Raw genomic sequence first — 18,419 nt, 5'->3', positions numbered from 1 at the left:
AAAACCAGATCATGTTTTCAAACTTCATAAAGCCTTGTATGGATTGAAATAATCTCCTAAAGCTTCGTATGAGAGGCTTTCAAAATTTCTAGTTGAAAAAGGCTATGTTAGAGGCAGCATTTATACAACATTGTTTATCAAAAGATACTTAAATGATTTAATAGTTGTCCAAATTTATGTGGATGATATTGTTTTTGGTGCAACTAATGAGGCTTTATGCAATAAATTTGCTGACGAAATGCAAGGTGAATTTGAGATGAGCATGATAAGAGAGTTGAAATTCTTTCTTAAACTTCAAATCAAACAAAGTGAGGAATGAATCTTCATCAACCAAGAAGGATATATTCAAGACATACTCAAAACGTTTGACATGCTGAAGCTGAAATCAATTTGCACACCAATGAGTCCATCCACCAAACTTGATTTAGATGAAAAAGGAAATGATGTTGATCAAAAGCTCTATAGAGGTATGATCGGATCAGTATTCTATTTAATAGCCAGCAGGCGTGACATTCAATTTAATGTATGTCTATGTGCTTGTTTTCAAGCTAAACCTAAAGAATCACATCTGACTGCTGTTAAAAGAATTTTTAGATACCTCATAGACACATAAACTTTAGGCATATGGTATTTTAGAGAATCAACCTTTAGCTTAGTTGGATATCCGGATGCCGATTTTGCTGGTAGCAAAACAGATAGAAAAAGCACTAGTGGAACCTACCAATTTCTAGGTAATATGCTTGTGTCATGGTCTAGCAATAAGCAAAATTCAGTGGCTCTATCCACAGCTGAAGCAGAATATGTTTCTTTATACAGCTGTTGTGCACAAATTTTGTGGATTAAACAACAATTAAACGACTATGGAGTAACAATGCATAATATACCAATATACTGTGATAACACTAGTGTAATCAACATCTCAAGAAATCCTGTACAGCACTCTAGAACTAAGCATAATGACATTAGGCACCACTTTGTTAGAGATCATGTAATGAAAGGTGATATTAAAATTGAATTTGTCAATACTTTACATCAACTAGCTGATATATTCACAAAACCCCTAAATGAGGAAAGATTTTGTGAGATTAGGAGAAATTTAGGGATGATTAGTGTGCAAGAGATTTAGGAAAATTTTGAAATTTTCTTAAAAGACAGTAGGCACTTAGTCGACTAAGAGCATTTTGTCTCTTTAAACAATAAGACTCAGGTAGCTAAAAAAAAGAGGAGAGTAAAATAATGAAAAGAAACTGCCTATCGAGAAATAAAATAGAGAAGGAAAACCGCCCAAACCAAAAATAAAATTATGAGGCAATTTTTGAATTTTGAAGGGGGAGTAACCAATTGCACTTAAAGAGTCAGACAGTTTTTTTTTTTTGGGATTAAACTGCTCATAACCTATTTTCTTTACACTCTCTCTCTACTGAAACCAACTCCTAAAACTAAAACCCTCACCTCTCAACCATTCAAAATCATGAGTCAAAAATCATCCAAACCAAATGATGAAATCAAGAAAATCTCAAGAACCTTTGGAGAAGAAGACAGGAAAATGGCCATTGGAAGAAAGTATGCAAGCAAAAATACAGAAGAAAAAGAAAAAGATTGTGTTGGCATTTGTGAGTGAAAAATCTAGAAAATCGTAGAAAGAAAAAAGCCATAAATCTGAAAAAAAGAAAGACAAGGGCAAATTGTTCAAGAAAGGTACTACCTCATCTTCTAAATTCAGAAATAAGGTACATGAAGCGAGATTTAGAAAAATAGAGAATGCACCTATCACTTGTGGAAAATACATCAATTGGATAGTTTTAATGAAATTCTAGAAATTCAAACAAGCTTGTCTGATTATTTTGAAGAGTTAAAACTGAAGGAGTTTAGTACATTCAGAAACCGATCATACAGTGCTAGTTTAGTTAAAGAATTTTATTCTAGTATAGCAGTTGAGAAGAATGAATTAAAGGAGCCGAAAGATTATCTTGAGGATGGCCTGAATGTATTTTTAAATGGGAAAGAATTTACTGTGATTGCTACTGATTTGGGTAGTTTGCTTAAAATAGAATGTGAAAAGGGTGAGTTTGAATTTCCATAAAACTATGATCCCTCATCCCTGTGGGAAGTGATTACGGGAAAGAAAGAGAAATATTCTTCTAAGAGTAATGCTGGTTTTATCACTAGTCCACAAATTAGAATATTGCATTATTTCATTACTGCTAATGTTCATGGAAGAGGGGGAAGCTTTAGCTATATCAGCCTAAAGGATTTATGGTTGATGGAACATGCGTTTAGTGGTGGTTCACTTAACTTAGGTAGATTTATGATTGAGAGAATGAAAGGAGTATGTAGACTAGAGAAAATAAATTTTCCTTATGGAAATATCATCACATCTTTGGTGCAAAAGAAAAGGATTTGGAGCTCAAGGTACGAGGTAGACAAGGTAAAAAGTAGAGATCAAGCCATTTACCTTGGAAGCTTACCTAAAATGGGGTACAAACTTGGTAGATAAAGATTCGTTAAAACCCCCAAGGCTGGTCCAGAAAAAGAATCCTCCTTACCTGCTCAACTAGAGGCAACACCATGTCAATTCTCAAATAAGGTGATCTTCAATCTACTTATGAGAATTGATGGAAAACTCACAGACCAAGGAGCAAGAATGCAAAAAATTGAGGAAAAAGTGACTGAACTAGAAAATGTACTAAAGGAAACTAGAAAAATGCAATCTGAACTGGCTACTGCAGACACCTTTGCAACTTTAATCTTGCAGAAGGGCAAGGTGCTGAAGTGTAATACCTCGTATTTTGATACAGTGGCTAATAAAGTTTACGGATGACAATTGAGGTTAATTACCCAGTTAAAAAGGATAATTTAGAAGTGAACCTATGAAATCTCGATCTCTATAGACACATAACTAGAAGTAGACGCGATAATGCGGACCAGGGGTAATTTCATAATTTCTCTCGGTGAGCTCGTACGAGTGGGTTTTTTTATGCTATTGAGGTCTAAATAGGCCTAAGGAATGAATAAATGATGTTTATGGTGGTAAATAAATGAAAAAGATAAAAATAATGATAATTTTCACGATAGGGGAAAAATAGTCATTTTGCATCTAGGGTCTAAATTTTTATGTTTTCATGAACCCGAGTATTTCTAAACTATTATGTACCTTGCCCCAATGTCAAAAGAGTAAAAGGTTGCACAAAGGAAGGGAGGAAGACAAAGCCACCATGTTAAGGGCATTTTGGTAATTTTAGTGGAAATTTGGATTAACTTGAAGCATAAATATCTAAGCTCCAGTAGCTTTTTCTTCTTCTTTTTCCTCCCATTTCACGTTCCTTTTATCCTCCATGGAAGCTTGTTTTGCAACTTCCATAACTCTCTCTTTAGCTCCAATTTTTATGCTTTTGTGCACTTTTTCATAGAACCTTTGTGCTCTTTCACTCTCTCACTTTAAAACCCTTAAAAAAAATCTTTGTTTAGCACTTTCTCTCACTAGTTAAAAATTTTAGAAAGAGAGAGAGAGAGAGAGACTTTCCATGATAGCTTGAGTATTCTTGAGAAGGAATTCAACTAAAAATCCACCAAGGTGAGTAATGAATGAGGATTGATTTTAGGTTATTGATAATGGCTAGTACTTGGAGTTATGAGTTGTTTTATTATTGAGGTTTGTTTATTTATTTTCATAGTTACTAGAGTAGAAAGAATAGATAGCCATTTAATGGCAATTGAAAGCTAGTTAGGAATAATTAGTGGAACTTGATTTAGGAAAGAGCTTTTAGAATTATATTAATGCCAATTTGGGTTGGTTCTGATGTTGTGTGTGACAATAGGTTCCAATGAGGCCTCACATGTCCATTTGAAGCAATAATTAAAGTTAGACTCAATTAAAGATTCAACAAATATCGGTGAGTGAACTTGCATCAAAATGTTTTTGAGAAATACATATGTGTTGGGATAAAGCATTTAAATGATTTTACTTGGCTTTTCATTAAATTATGCATGAAAACAAGCCCTTGATAAATTGTCTCTATGTTGTGACATGTGGCTGTTATGGATTCATGTACCATTATATTATGTTGATATATACATATATATATGAATATATGTTGTGCATTGATGAATAATGTTGTGTAATGATATTGACCCGGCTATGTGCGAGTAGGAGTGTGCATAAGTAGATGATGACCCAGCTATGTGCGAGTGGGAGTGCGCATAAGCCGATGATGACCCAGCCATGTGCTAATGGGGAGTGCATATGAGCTAATGATGATGGGAGGGTGTGCATGATGATGGATATATATATATATATATATATATATATATATACATACATAGATATGTGTGTTATAGAAAGTTTATGAAAATAATTGTGACTGTGTTGTGTGTTGGCATTGTTAATTGCTCCCAAAATTGCTTTTCATTTCAACAAGAAAAGGACTTTTGATGTAACAAGACCCATTTCACTTAAAATGCTATGTTTCTCGCTGTAGTGAGATTTATTTTCACTACAGCGAGATTCACTTTTGCTACACCAAGAAACTCTCGAGTTTTGGGGGTCACACTGGCCTGATTCTCGCTGCAACGAGAAACTCTCAAGTTCTAGTGCAATGCTTTCACTTTGATGAAGACTTTGACCACCTTCCCGTCCGAACTAGGAAAAGTGGTAAACATAAAAATTGTAGCCCTGCCTTTTATCTTTCTAATGGTCTAAAAATCAGGTCAATTGAACTTCTTTAGTGGGAGACATGAAAGAAAAATTGAAACATATGCAAACTAAGACTGTTTCTTGCTGTAGTGAGAAACTTGCTGCCATGCTTGCTACCTTGCTTGATTTTGACCTATTTTTCACCCATTTAACTTCATGGATTGATCATGGGTTTTTGCAACACTATGAGGTTATTGATCAAAGTTTGAAATGAGGGGTTTTTAGTAAGAAATTAAATCATTTGCATTGTTTTGAAGCAAGTGCATCATGATTTCCAAATTACTTCTATCGATTGCTTGTTCCCTTCTTATATTCACTCACTGAGTTTTATACTCACATTTTTAAACTTCATGTTTTTAGATTTGGAGACAATTGGGACCTAGATTGAGTTGTCCACATATGCTCGCCTTCTTGGTAGGTACTATGGCTATCAAGCCCAACTCTACAGTATGTTTATTATGTCATTCTTACATAAGAATGCATGTTTGCTTACTTGGGTACCTCGAAAATCGTTAAAGGACGACAATGTACCAAATGGTACAATTAAGTTGAATTAAGCCATGAATTAGTCCAAATAGAGATTTTAAGATGAAATTGAGAATTTTAAAACCCCAGAATGACTTAAAATGGTGATTTAGCGTTCGAGAACCGATTTGGAGTCAAATTGAAATTTTCATGACCTAGTGGCAAAATAGTCATTTTTGCTACCCGAGGTTAAGATGTGAGTGTTGGATGAAATTTTTGACTAAGATTGATCATTTGAAGTATAATTGAGTTTGAGAGGTGAAGAATTTTGATTTCGGCATTTTTTTGAGGATAAGGGCAAAATAGTCATTTTACCACCTAGGGGCAAATTTGTAATTTTACACCACCCAACACTTGTCCAGCACATGAATTTCACCCATTATTATCATGGATAATTGAAGGATTTTATGTGGTGGAGAAACAAAGCTTAATAGTTAAGAATTTAAAAATGGACCAATGGTAAAGTGACAAGTGTCAAGCTTTTATTTCTTTATTATTTTCCTTATAAATTAGCACAAAACCAGCCCATTTCTCTTCATTATGGTCAGCCTCACCAAGGAGAAGCAAGAAAAAGGAAAAACAAAACCCTAGGTGGAAAAATTCAAGGGAAAAGTGTGAAAATTCAAGGAAACAAGTGAAAAAAGGTAAGATTTTTTCAATTAAGCTAGAGATCTCTCTTTCTTAAGCATTTTTTCTTCTTTTCCATGATTGAATCACATGAAATCATGATGAATCCCTTGCTGGCTGAACACTTAGAGGGAGGTTTTGATACTTGATTTCGTTAGATTTCAATGTATTTTAGTGTTTTTGGTTAGTTAATGATGTGTAGCATGAAAATTAAGTAAGAAAAATTCATGTTCTTCCATAACCCTCATTGGTCGAATTCTCCATGTGGAATATTGATGATGATTTTGATTTTATTTCAAGTGATTTGGTTAGGAATTAGTGATTTATGGTGTGAAAATCAAGCTTGAAACATTATATTGTTAGTGAACCCTCTCTGGCCGAAATTTCCAAGAGAAAATGTGAAGATGATTTTGCCATATTTCAAGTTATTTAATTTGTGTTTGATAATTTGGAGTATTAGGAGAAAAAATGGAATTATTTGGAGTTGAATTGGACGTATTGGCCAATTAATCGGGTGATAGATCGAATTGGGCCAATTCCATTTTATTTAGGTACACAATTGAACTTATATTGAACACCGTATTTAGATGGTTACCCGAACATTTCACATCCCATTTCATGCATTAGTAAAGAGCCTGAAATAGATTTATAATGGTATGACATAGTATATTGAATTATGTGTCGTGTATTGTATATAGGTGGTGAGCCCTCTGACAAGGGTAAAAATGTTGTGTCAGAGAACTAAGATTAGGAGTATTTCAAACTCTTGATACGGTGAGTAACCTTACTATCATCTTAATTATCTAAAGTGGTTTTTATCCGATTTTGTGATTTTATGGAAAATGAGTTAAATGGTAAATATTTGTGTTTTGTAACTAAAATGTGATTTAAATGAAATGATCCTATAAAATTGTTTTAAAATTGAATGATGGTTTTGAAAATGGAGTAATAGGAGACTAATTACTGTGTTATAAATCATGGTTTGAATTGAATGGCTTATGATAATATTGGCATGAACGGTTGAATTCGTAAATGTGCTGAAAAAGTATGAACTGTTGATTGCCTTGAAAGGCTGTAAAATAAAATAATTGTCATGTCATGCTGTTGAATTTTATTGAATTGGTGGGTTATAAATTGGTCGATGCAGTGGTCGGGTTTCGTGGACTAGCCTATTAGAGGGGCATGGTAACCTTATCATATTCATACCTCAGTATGAGAGGCGCGGTTGGATAACTCCTGAGGTTAAAACTTTAGAGTTCACTTCACGCCAAACCACCACGTGGGTGTGAACTTAGCCAACGCCAAGGAACGACTATGCTTTCAAAATAAAAACATGATTTATACGTACATAATTTTTTAACAGCCTTGGCGGTCTCGGTTGGGATAGCCCTCGACCAAGGTATCCCTGATAACTCAGTATGAGAATGATTTTGGCACTAGCCAAAGTTTTAAGAAATTCATAAGCCATGTTGATTACTCGATTTATATGAATTGATTTTATTTGGTTGAAAGGAGTTGAAAGGTGATGAATTATAGTATGTTAAACTATTTTATCTGTCTCTATTTACTCAGCTTTAGATATTTTAGATGGTATTTGTTTACTCACTGTGATTATATAATCTCACCACCCTCCTTTCCACCCCTTTCAGGCTCAGGATAGTCGGTAGATAGCTCATTTCGTTGAGGGCTACAATTGGACTTGCATCTTCAAAAATTGTAGGTTTACCGCTTTTGATACTTTTGGTCGTTCGTGGGCCCACGTGTCATTATAAATTAAATCTTATGCTTTAGTTATCTGTATTACAGTATGTATGAATTTATTTAGCTTTTACGCTACAAAATTTATTTATCAGTAACTCTATAAATATTGTTTTTTTCAAGGTCGACCTTATAAAGTACTTGACAGGTCCTTTATGTGATTAACAATATGCTTGCATACTTGGAAAGCCCCGAAAAAATCGTTAAAAGTCGATATTGTACCAAATGGTACTATTAAGTTGAATTAAGCCTCGAACTAGTCTAAATAGAGATCTTAAGATGAAATTGAGAATTTTAGAGCCCCATAATGACTTAAAATGATGATTTGGAGTTTGAGGGCTGAATTGGAGTCAATTTGGAATTTTCATGTTCTAAGGGCAAAATGGTAATTTTATCACCCAAGGACAAAATGGGAATTTTTAGAAAAGATTTTGATCACATTTGACTCATTAGAGTATGATTTGAGTTTAAGATGTGAAAATTTTAAATTTTGACTTTTTTTGAGTCCCAAGGGTAAAACGGTAATTTTACAAGTTTACGGGGGCAAAGTTAGAATTTTGGAATTTTACACCACCTAACACTTGTCATGCCCATGGATTTAAGCCATTAACATTTTACATTGTGGATAACTGAAACATTTTATGTGGTGGAGAGAGATTGCTTAATGGATAAGTATTACACATGGACCAATGGAAACATGCCATGTGTCAAGCTTGGATTATTCAAGAATTTCCTTGTAAAATCTATTTAAAACTCTCTTAGTCTCACCCATATGGCCGGCCAAAGCATGAAGTGAAGAGGAAAGGAAAGAACACAAACCCTAGGTGGGAAAATTGAAGAAAAAGTGTGGGATTTCAAGGGATTAAGCTAATAAAGGTAAAATTTTGTGATTTTATCTTGTGATTTACACTACCCATGCTTTCTTTTTCATTTTCCATGCTTAGAACTCAAGTTTGCATGATGAACCCATGCTGGCCGAATTTGAGAGGAGAGGTTTTGAGCATTGATTTTGCTAGATTTCAAGCTAATTAAGTGTTTTTGGTTGTTTGGTAATGGAAAGTATGAAAATCTAGCAAGGAATCACTTTGTTCTTCACAAACCCACAAGAGGCTGAATTTTCTAGGGAGGATATTGAGGCTAAAATTGATGATATTTCATGATATTTTGGTGGTATTTAATTATTGGTGAGGCTAGAAATTTAATGGGAAATTTTGGCATGAAAATCTAAATTTTTACCTAATGTATAGACATGTGCGATTTATGGTTTGGACTGATAAATTGAATCATATTCAGTCATTGAGGTATTTTAAGTATAATTGGAGTGTAGAAAGTGAAAGAAATCGATTTGGAGTTAAATTGGAGGTTTTAGCCAATTACACCGAGAATAGTGCGAATTAGGTCAAATACCATATTTAAACGACTATTCAAACATTTTGCATCACATTTCATGCATTCATATAGATTTATAGAGCCTGAAATAGTTTATGATAAATTGACACAATTTATTGAAATTCGTGTCATGTATGATGTATAGGTAGTGAGCCCTCTAATAAGGGTAAAAAGATTGTACCTGAAGATCGAGAATAGAAGTATAGCGAACTCCTAGTATTGTGAGTAACCTTACTATCGTCTTAATTATCTAGAGTGGTTTTTATCCGATTTTGTGATTTTATGGAAAATGAGTTTAAATGGTAAATTTTTAGGTTTTATAAACAAAAAGGGTTAAAATAAAATGATTTCATAAAATTGTTTTAAAATTGAATGATGGCTTTGCAAATAGAGTAATTGGAGACCATTTGATGTATTGTGAATTTATGGTTTTAATTGATTGGCTTATGACAATATTGGCATGAATGGCTGAATTGGTATTTGTGTTTAAATGTATAAACTGTTGTTTGCCTTGATAGGCTGGATAATGATAAAATTGTCATATCATGCTGTTAAATTTTTATTGTATGGTGGGTTTAGCTTACTGCAGTAGGCTAGTTCTGTGAACCAACCTATTAGAGGGGCACGGAACCTGGTCATATATATGTACCTCGATTGGAGAGGCGCGTAGGGGAACTCGGCTAACGCCAAGGAACAGCTATGTTTTCAAAACAAAAACATGATTTATGTGTACATAACTTTTTAACAGCCTTGGCAGACTCGGTTTGGGATAGCCCTCGGCCAAGGTATCCCTGATGATTGAGTATGATAATGATTTTGGCACGAGCCAAAGTTTTAAGAAATTCATAAGCCATGTTAATTACTCGATTTATATGAATTGATTTTATTTGGTTGAAATAAGTTGAAAGGTGATGAATTTCAGTATGTTAAACTATTTTATCTGTCTCCATTTACTCGACTTTAGATGGTTTATGTGATACCCCATATTTTGAAACAGTGATTAATAAAGTTGGTCGGATGCAAATTGAGGTCAATTATAATGTTTAAAAGTGATGAAAGGTGAAAGGAATAGTTTGAGATAAAATATTCCGCATGCGAGGAAATAAAAATAAAATAACAATATTTTTATCGAAAGAGAATTTGCGAGATAAAAGGTGATTCGAAAGTCAATTGAGAATTTGTTGCTGGTTTTGGAGGCTGAGAAGTGCAGATTTTTGCAGCTGATTTTGAAGGTTGTAAGGTGTGGTTTTGGTTGTTAATCTTTGTTGTTTTGGCTGCTGATTTTTGGAGGAAAAATAGAGCAGCTTAGCTGCTGGTTTTTGAGGAGAAATAGAGCAGCGTAGCTACTGATTTTGAAGCCAATGTGATAGCTTTGACTGCTAAAAATTGAAGGTTGAAAAAGTTAGAAAGTGTGGCCGACAGTGAGATGGAAAGAGAGGAAGAAATTTGGGACAGCTTGTGCATGTGAGAAAAGAAAAAGAAAGACAAGCAAGGGCTGCTAGACGGTGGAAGAAAGAAAGAAAGAAAGAAAGAAAAGAAAAGAAAAGAAAAGAACAAGAAAGAAAAATGGGCATGGCCCAACAAGAAAGAAAAATGGGCATGGCTCAACAAGAAAGAAGTTGAGGAGAGATCATAAAAGAGCCCAATAGCCATAAAGGAAGAAAAGCCCAAGAGAGAATGAAGGTGGAAAAAAATTGGATTTGAACTAATCTACTCCAAAAAGGTAAAGAAATTTTCTTTGCTTTTATTTGGCCTATTATGAAATTGTATTATTTTAAGTTAGCCATTTGTTTAATTAAATTTTTGATTATTAGTGATATGAATTAAATTTAAGTTACTTTAATATAACATTTAAATATTTTATTAGGAGGTGTCATAGGACTAAAGTAAAGAAGAAAATGTGAAATTTACGAATAGTGCTCAAATAAAGTTAAGAAATTTTAAATGATTCGTTGTGAAGAATTATTGATGTTGAAGGAATTTAGATGCAGAATTTGGTTGAGAGTGTTAAGTTGAATGGTAAAATATTGAAAGAAATGAGGAGAAATAATGTAGATTTATGATAGAATGAGAGAGAGAAGTGGAATTGATGCACTAAGTATATTGGATTTAAATTGTTGCTAGGAAAGTTTGTTGTTGGAGCGTGCTGAACGACGTAGGTGACTGACAACTAAGAATAATTATACAAGTATGAATCAATAGCGACGTAAAAATTCCACTATTGTGAAGTGAGTAACCTTATCATCATTAAATTATCTAAAGTGGTCTTTTTATTCGATTTTGTGAATTTTATGAAAAATGTGTTTAAATGAAATGAATTTATAAATTGTCTTGAAATTGAATGATGACTTTGAAAATAGAGTAATTGGAGACCATTTGATGTATTGTGAATTTATGGTTCTAATTGATTGGCTTATGATAAATCGGGCATGATTGGCTGGTTGGCAATTGTATTGAAATACGAATTGTTTGTTTTCCTTGAAAGGCTGTGAATTACAATAATTGTCATATCATGTTATTGAATTTTATTGATTGGTGGGATAATTATTAGCTTACTGTAGTAGACGGGTTTCGTGGACCAGCCTATGAGAGGGGCACGGTAACCCCGTTTATATCTGCTCACCTCGGTTGTAGAGGCGCGTAGGGTAGCTCCTGAGGTGATATTAGAGTTCACGTCACGTCGAACCACCTCGTGATGATGAACTCCGCTAACGCCAAGAAACGGTTGTGTTTTCAAAACGAAATAAAAATATGATTTACGTGTATACGAAATTTTTAACAGCCTTGGCTGGCTCGAGTGTACCCCTCTGATCAAGGTGTCATCGAGTACTATTTGATGGAATGAGCCAAATGTTTATGAAAGTCATAAGCCTTAATGAGAAATTATATGAAATACAACCGTTTGCATGGGTTGGGATGAATTTACAAATTGTGAAATATGTAATGTGATGGGATATTTCGATTGTCTCATTTTACTCGGCTTTAGCTAATTTAAATGATGTTTGTTTACTCACTAGGATTTTATAATCTCACCACCCTCCTTTCCACCCATTTTAGGCTCAGAACAGACTGTAGATAACTGGTATTGTCGAAGACTACAATTGGACCTACATCATCCAAAAACTGTAGGTTCATTTTTTTTTATACTTTTGGTCATTTGCGGGCACACGTGTCATTGTAAATTAAATTTATACTTTGGTTATCTGTATTACAGTATGTATGAATTTATTTAGTTTTTACGCTACAAAAATTATTTACTGGTAACTCTATAAATATTATCTTATAAGAAAATAGAATATTTTATTGAATATTTTTGTTATATTCAAATAGATATAGTTTTCATTTAAAATGAATGTTTTAGACATCTAAATTTATTTTTGATTATGAAATATGTGTTTTCTACTCGTATACTACATTTTTAACTGGTTTCGATATTTGTGTGGAAAAATGACCAAAATGCCCCTGTAAGATAAAAAAAATTATTTTTTTATTGTTTTGATTTGGAAATAGTTTATAACCTCTCAAAACATGTTATTTTACAACTGTTGATCATAGGGGACGTGAGAAAACTGATATTAAATCCTTACGAGGTTCGTATCGATATTTCGAGCGATAAATGTCATCGGGACATCGCGGCGGTTGTCACGGGCTCGAGAAAAGTATCGGGTCATGACAATTTAGATGGTATCTGTTTACTCACTGGGATTTTATAATCTCACCACCCTCCTTTTCAACCATTTCAAGCCCGAGGTAGCTTGTGGATAGCAGATATCGTCAAGGATTATAGTCGGCTTTGCTACTCCAAAAATTGTAAGTTTACTGCCTTTGTGCACTTTTGTTCCTTATGGGCCCACGAGTCACTGTAAATTAAATTTCATATCCCAGTTATCTGTATTATAGTACGTATGAATTTATTTAGCTTTTACATTACAAAAATTATTTACCGATGACTCTATAAATATTGCTTTACAAGAAATTAGAATATTTTTATTTTATTCAAATAGTTGCAATATCATTTTTAATAAATGTTTTAGCCACTCAAATTTATTTTAAATCATGAAATATGTGTTTTCCATTCATCTACTACATTTTTAGTCGAGTTCGAAAAATTTTGAGAAAAAATGACGAAAACACCCTTGTGAGGCAAAAATTATTTTTTCACGATTTTGAAAGGGAAAAAGCTTAAAATTCTTTAAAAACGAGGTTTGGCAATGATTACTCACAGGGGAGATGAAAAAAAATGGTACTAAAGACTTGCGGGGTTCCGGTTGGCACTTCGGGTAATGAATGTCTACCGGGACGTCGCGATGGTTGTCACAGGCTTGAGGGGAGTACCGGGTCGTGATAGTTTTATAAGAAAATAGAATATTTTATTAAATATTTTTATTATATTCAAATAGGTATAGTTTCACTTTAAATGAATGTTTTAGACATATAAGCTTATTTTTTATTATGAAGTATGTGTTTTTCACTCGCATACTACATTTTTAGCTGGTTTCGAGATTTTTGAGAAAAAATGACCAAAATGCCCCTGTGAGAAAAAAATTATTTTTCTATTGTTTTGATTTGAAAATAGTTTATAATCTCTCAAAACATGATACTTAACAATTGTTGCTCAGAGGGGAGGTGCGAAAACTGATATTAAAGCCTTACAAGGTTCCATTTGGCATTCTAAGCAATGAATGTCTATCGAGACGTCAAGGCGATTGTCACGGGCTCGAAGGGAGTACCGGGTCGTGACAATTATAGTGGTATCAAAGCTTTTGGTTTTAAAGATCAGAGCATAGAGTTTTTGGTGTTAAAGTTATTTTAAAATTTTATAGTGTCTGTGTGGCCTCGAGTTAAGTTAGGTTAGACTGAATAGGATGCATGTATTTGCATGTAGAGCATGAGATTGTTTAAACTTGCCTTATTCCTTCTTATAGATTACCATGCCTCCTCGACGTGAACGCCCACCTCTCACTAAATTGGCTGGGAGGGAAAGAGGTTGTTCTTAACATCGTCAGCTAGATCCTATAGATGGGGAATCAGTTACGTCTACTATTCAGGCAGCACCTGCTGCTAAGCAGACTGAGACTCCTCCATATCCTTGACCTCCTCGCCACCTACTAGTATTCCTTCCATGCCTTCTGAGGCAGTTCAGACATTGGTAGCCTTCTTTACTGCTATTGTTGGCCAGGCTCAAGCTGGTCAAGCTCTTCCTACAGTTCCTCCAGCTGCTCCTTCAGTACCACCACCCCCACCTCTTGTCCCATCACCAGTGTTGGATGTTTCTAATTCTAATAAGCTTAAAGAGGCTAGGCAACATGGTTGCATTTCTTTTATGGGTAAGTCAGACGCAATCGTAGCTAAAGAGGTGGTGCAAATGGTTTTAAGAGCTGAGAAGCTTGCGAATGAAAATAGGAGAATGCGAGCTGAGTTAGCAAAAAGGAGAAATTTAAGTGTATCTTCTAGTCAGCCACCAAAAAAGGGCAAAGACTCATCTGTTTCAGGAAGTACTACTACTGTTTTAGTAACATCTTCCCGACCTCCATTTTCACAGATACGGCAGAAGCCTCCGAGATTTAACAGATCTGCGATGACTATTTTTGGGAAGAGTTCCGGAGGTTTTGATAGATGCAGAAATTGTGGGAGATATCATGTTGGGCCGTGTAGAGAGCTTGTATGATGTTTTTCTTGTGGTCAGTCGGGTCACATTAGGAGAGATTGCCCACAGTTAGGACGGGCTATGATAGTTGCTCCATCTCCACCAACTCGTACGGATATACAGAGGAGAGATTCCTTTGGATTACAACCAAGATAGGGATGATTTTGACATACCACCAAGGGTAGATTAAATATGTTGAAATTAGTGTTCTAATAAAGTACATATGATAGAAAGCTAGTTTTGTAAATTATAGTGTCTATGATCATGAAACTTTTGAACTAATAATAAGATAAGCATAATATGTTGATTCAGATGGATTAATTTCATGACGATTTTAAGTTGAAGTGATTGGACTATATGAGTTGTAAGACAAAGAAGACCAGTAGTTGTGAATACTAAGGAATTGTAGGAACACTANTAATTATGTGTGTGGTGTCATACGTATATGGTGAAGTCACTATACAATATAGAAAGAGTATTCTCAAGTGGGATTTATTGATTGATGATAAGTGGTGTGCAATCTGAGATACATGTAGCTATGAATAAATTTGGAGATTTTTGCTTACACAAACTCGTACTAAATGTTATGGTAATGATATATGAATGTTAGTGGCAAAATAAATATGTTAAATCAATGTTCTGATATCGCACTTGTGATAGAAAGTTAGTTTTGCTAATTGTGGTATAGACTCAGAGGGAAGCCACACGATTGTGAATAATTGAGGTAGTAGCTTTAAAGGTAGAAGAGTTGCTGGGATAAAGTGAATTCAAACAGTTGCAACGCCACAGTACTGACTATCAAACGCTGTCGCGTTAAGAACCCCTAATGGCTAGAAAGTATGAGCAAACTGTGAGCGGCACAAAGATTGGACTCATGAGTTGGAACATGGTCATTGGTTTTGATGTCGAGTTTCGTTATTGGGAGTCTTAAGTGCATTGGGGGAGTGCTAAGATGAATAATATATTGACTAAAGTCAAATCTTAAGAAATAAAGTAAACCTTGTAAAAGGTTAAAGAGGAAGTGAGGGAAAGGTTAGATGAATGTATGAGATATTGATGAGAGACGTCAATACCAAGTGATGAAAATGTGAATAAAGATTTCAATAATGATATAGCAAATGAGTTTATATAGAATATTGTTATGAGAATATACTAATCTTGTCTTGACTTTGTTTAAAGGAAAGGATTAGTAACAACACAAGTAAACTAGGTGACATGCTAGAAACCCTTGGAGATAAATTGAAGCATGAGTAGTTGGGCATGCCTTTATGGAAATGATATGGTCAGAGTATGAAAGAGTAAATAAGTGATTAAGTGTTTCAAGGATGTTTAAACACCTTGGAGAAGAATTATAAATTATACGAAATGAGTATAAGATGTGTGATTTTGAAACTTGCTAAGGAGCCAAACGGCTAAGTCACGAGTTAAGTGATTACCTGCTGTAAGACATAAGTTTAAGATAGATATCCCCAAGGAAATACTCAAGAGAAGTTCTACCATGGATCTCGTGAAAGCAAGCACTAAGTTATGTGATCATAAAAAGGAAGTTGTAACTTGAGAGTGATATTAGTATTAATATTGAAAAGTACTTGAGGAGAATCTAGTTTCAAGTTTTACAATTTCAAGTACAATTTGTAAATTGGTTAAGGAAGAATGATGTTATATTCGTATGAAAGAGTGGAACAAAGGATGAAAGAAGTTGACCTTGATAATGAAGTCGAATAATGAAACTTTCCTAATATATTATGGAAATTGGAATTCAAAAATGCTTGAGGCATACATGATTCAAATAAGTTTGAGTTTTAAGTGACAAATCAATATCAAAATGCAAAAAGGATACAAAGCAGGCATGAAGGATAATCGAGGAAAAAGGATGACTCTTAGGAATTATGGTATTGCATAACATGCAATGATCAAGTCAAGGAAAATTTTTGAAGTATCAATAGGATTATAAAACATACACGCATAATAGATTATAATTCAATGGAGATGACATTGTGATGCAATGATATATAGTATAAGGAAAGTGAAGCATATAATTGGAAATGATAAGAAGAGAGTATAAGTATGTAAATGATGTGAAACTATGCACAGGCATGATGAGAATTTGTATGAATTATGAAGATTATTCTATTGAATTTTGGTTATGGATGGGAATGAACAAAGAGAAATTAGTCTGAAGGCATTTGAAAACAGAGACCCGTATACATAATGAGGAATATGGACATTTGAATGTGCGTGTATACATATGTGTAGAGTTAATGATGTACCCAACTAAAATGAAGAATAGTTTTAGTGGTTTGAGATTTGAACTCAGTATATTTGATGAGTTGTATAGATAATGTAACGATCAAGAATCTTATTAGAAGTTGATTTATGGCGACCTAAGGAATTTTGGGAAAATAGTTAAGGAAATGTAATCCATAGTGCGATTAAGCCATATGAGATGGATTAATAGGATTAAGAAAATTGAAATTTCCTAAATACAAGGTAAACATGAAGTATGTGGAAATAATTGAAGCCATTAATCTTCCCTAACGCTAAGGATATGTACAAGAATGAGTATGGCATGTTAATGATGCCGTAAACTACACAATAGTGTATGAGGATAGGATGAATGAATGAAAGTCGAGCATTAGATGAGAAAACAATACCCTCATCTTTTCTCTGAGTTCAGTAAATGAAATTTTGAGGTCAAAATTTTATTGTAAGGGGGGTAGTGTTGTCAAGCCCAACTCTACAATATGTTTATTATGCCATTCTTACATAAGAATGCATGTTTGCTTACTTGGGTACTTCGAAAATCGTTAAAGGACGATAATGTACCAAATGGTATAATTAAGTTGAATTAAGCCTCAAATTAGTCCAAATAGAGATTGTAAGATGAAATTGAGAATTTTAAAACCCCAAAATGACTTAAAATGGTGATTTGGAGTTCGAGGACCGATTTGGAGTCAAATTGGAATTTTCATGACCTAGTGGCAAAATGGTCATTTTTGCTACCCGAGGTTAAGATGTGAGTGTTGGATGAAATTTTTGACTAAGATTGATCATTTGGAGTATAATTTGAGTTTGAGAGGTGAAGAATTTTAATTTTGGCATTTTTTCGAGGATAAGGGCAAAATAGTCATTTTGCCACCTAAGGGCAAAATAGTCATTTTGCCACCCAGGGGCAAAATTGTAATTTTACACCACCCAACACTTGTCCAGCACATGAATTTCACCCATTATTATCATGGATAATTGAAGGATTTTATATGGTGGAGAAACAAAGCTTAATAGTTAAGAATTTAAAAATGGACCAATGGTAAGGTGACAAGTGTCAAGCTTTCATTTCTTTATTATTTTCCTTATAAATTAGCACAAAACCAGCCCATTTCTCTTCATTATGGCCGGCCTCACCAAGGAGAAGCAAGAAAAAGGAAGAACAAAACCCTAGGTGGAAAAATTCAAGGGAAAAATGTGAAAATTCAAGCAAACAAGTGAAAAAAGGTAAGATTTTTTCAATTAAGCTTGAGATCTTTGTTAAGCATTTCTTCTTCTTTTTCATGATTGAATCACATGAAATCATGATGAATCCCTTGCTGGCCGAACACTTAGAGGGAGGTTTTGATGCTTGATTTGGTTAGATTTCAATGTATTTTAGTGTTTTTAGTTAGTTAGTGATCTGTAGCATGAAAATCAAGCAAGAAAAATTCATGTTCTTCCATAACCCTCATTGGCCAAATTCTCCATGTGGAATATTGATGATGATTTTGATTTTATTTCAAGTGATTTGGT

The 18,419-nt window shown here is 34.0% G+C and overlaps 2 long non-coding RNA genes across 3 annotated transcripts; both read left to right on the top strand.

Annotated features, from left to right (window-relative positions):
- Positions 5,827–7,530, top strand: LOC108660826. Its single transcript, XR_001926519.1, has 3 exons — positions 5,827–5,862; positions 6,544–6,619; positions 7,495–7,530. It is a non-coding gene; the product is annotated as an uncharacterized LOC108660826 (long non-coding RNA).
- LOC108660825 lies at positions 7,526–10,077 on the top strand. 2 transcript variants are annotated; one of them, XR_001926517.1, is made up of 3 exons: positions 7,526–7,561; positions 9,138–9,213; positions 9,990–10,077. It is a non-coding gene; the product is annotated as an uncharacterized LOC108660825 (long non-coding RNA). The 2 variants fall into 2 exon arrangements; XR_001926518.1 differs by lacking the exon at positions 7,526–7,561 and adding an exon at positions 8,441–8,479.

This window comes from Theobroma cacao, chromosome 2, assembly GCF_000208745.1.
Source record: "Theobroma cacao cultivar B97-61/B2 chromosome 2, Criollo_cocoa_genome_V2, whole genome shotgun sequence".
Taxonomy (NCBI): Eukaryota; Viridiplantae; Streptophyta; class Magnoliopsida; order Malvales; family Malvaceae; genus Theobroma; species Theobroma cacao.
The sequence above is the reverse complement of the archived record's forward strand: the minus strand, read 5'-3'. Positions and strand labels throughout refer to the sequence as shown.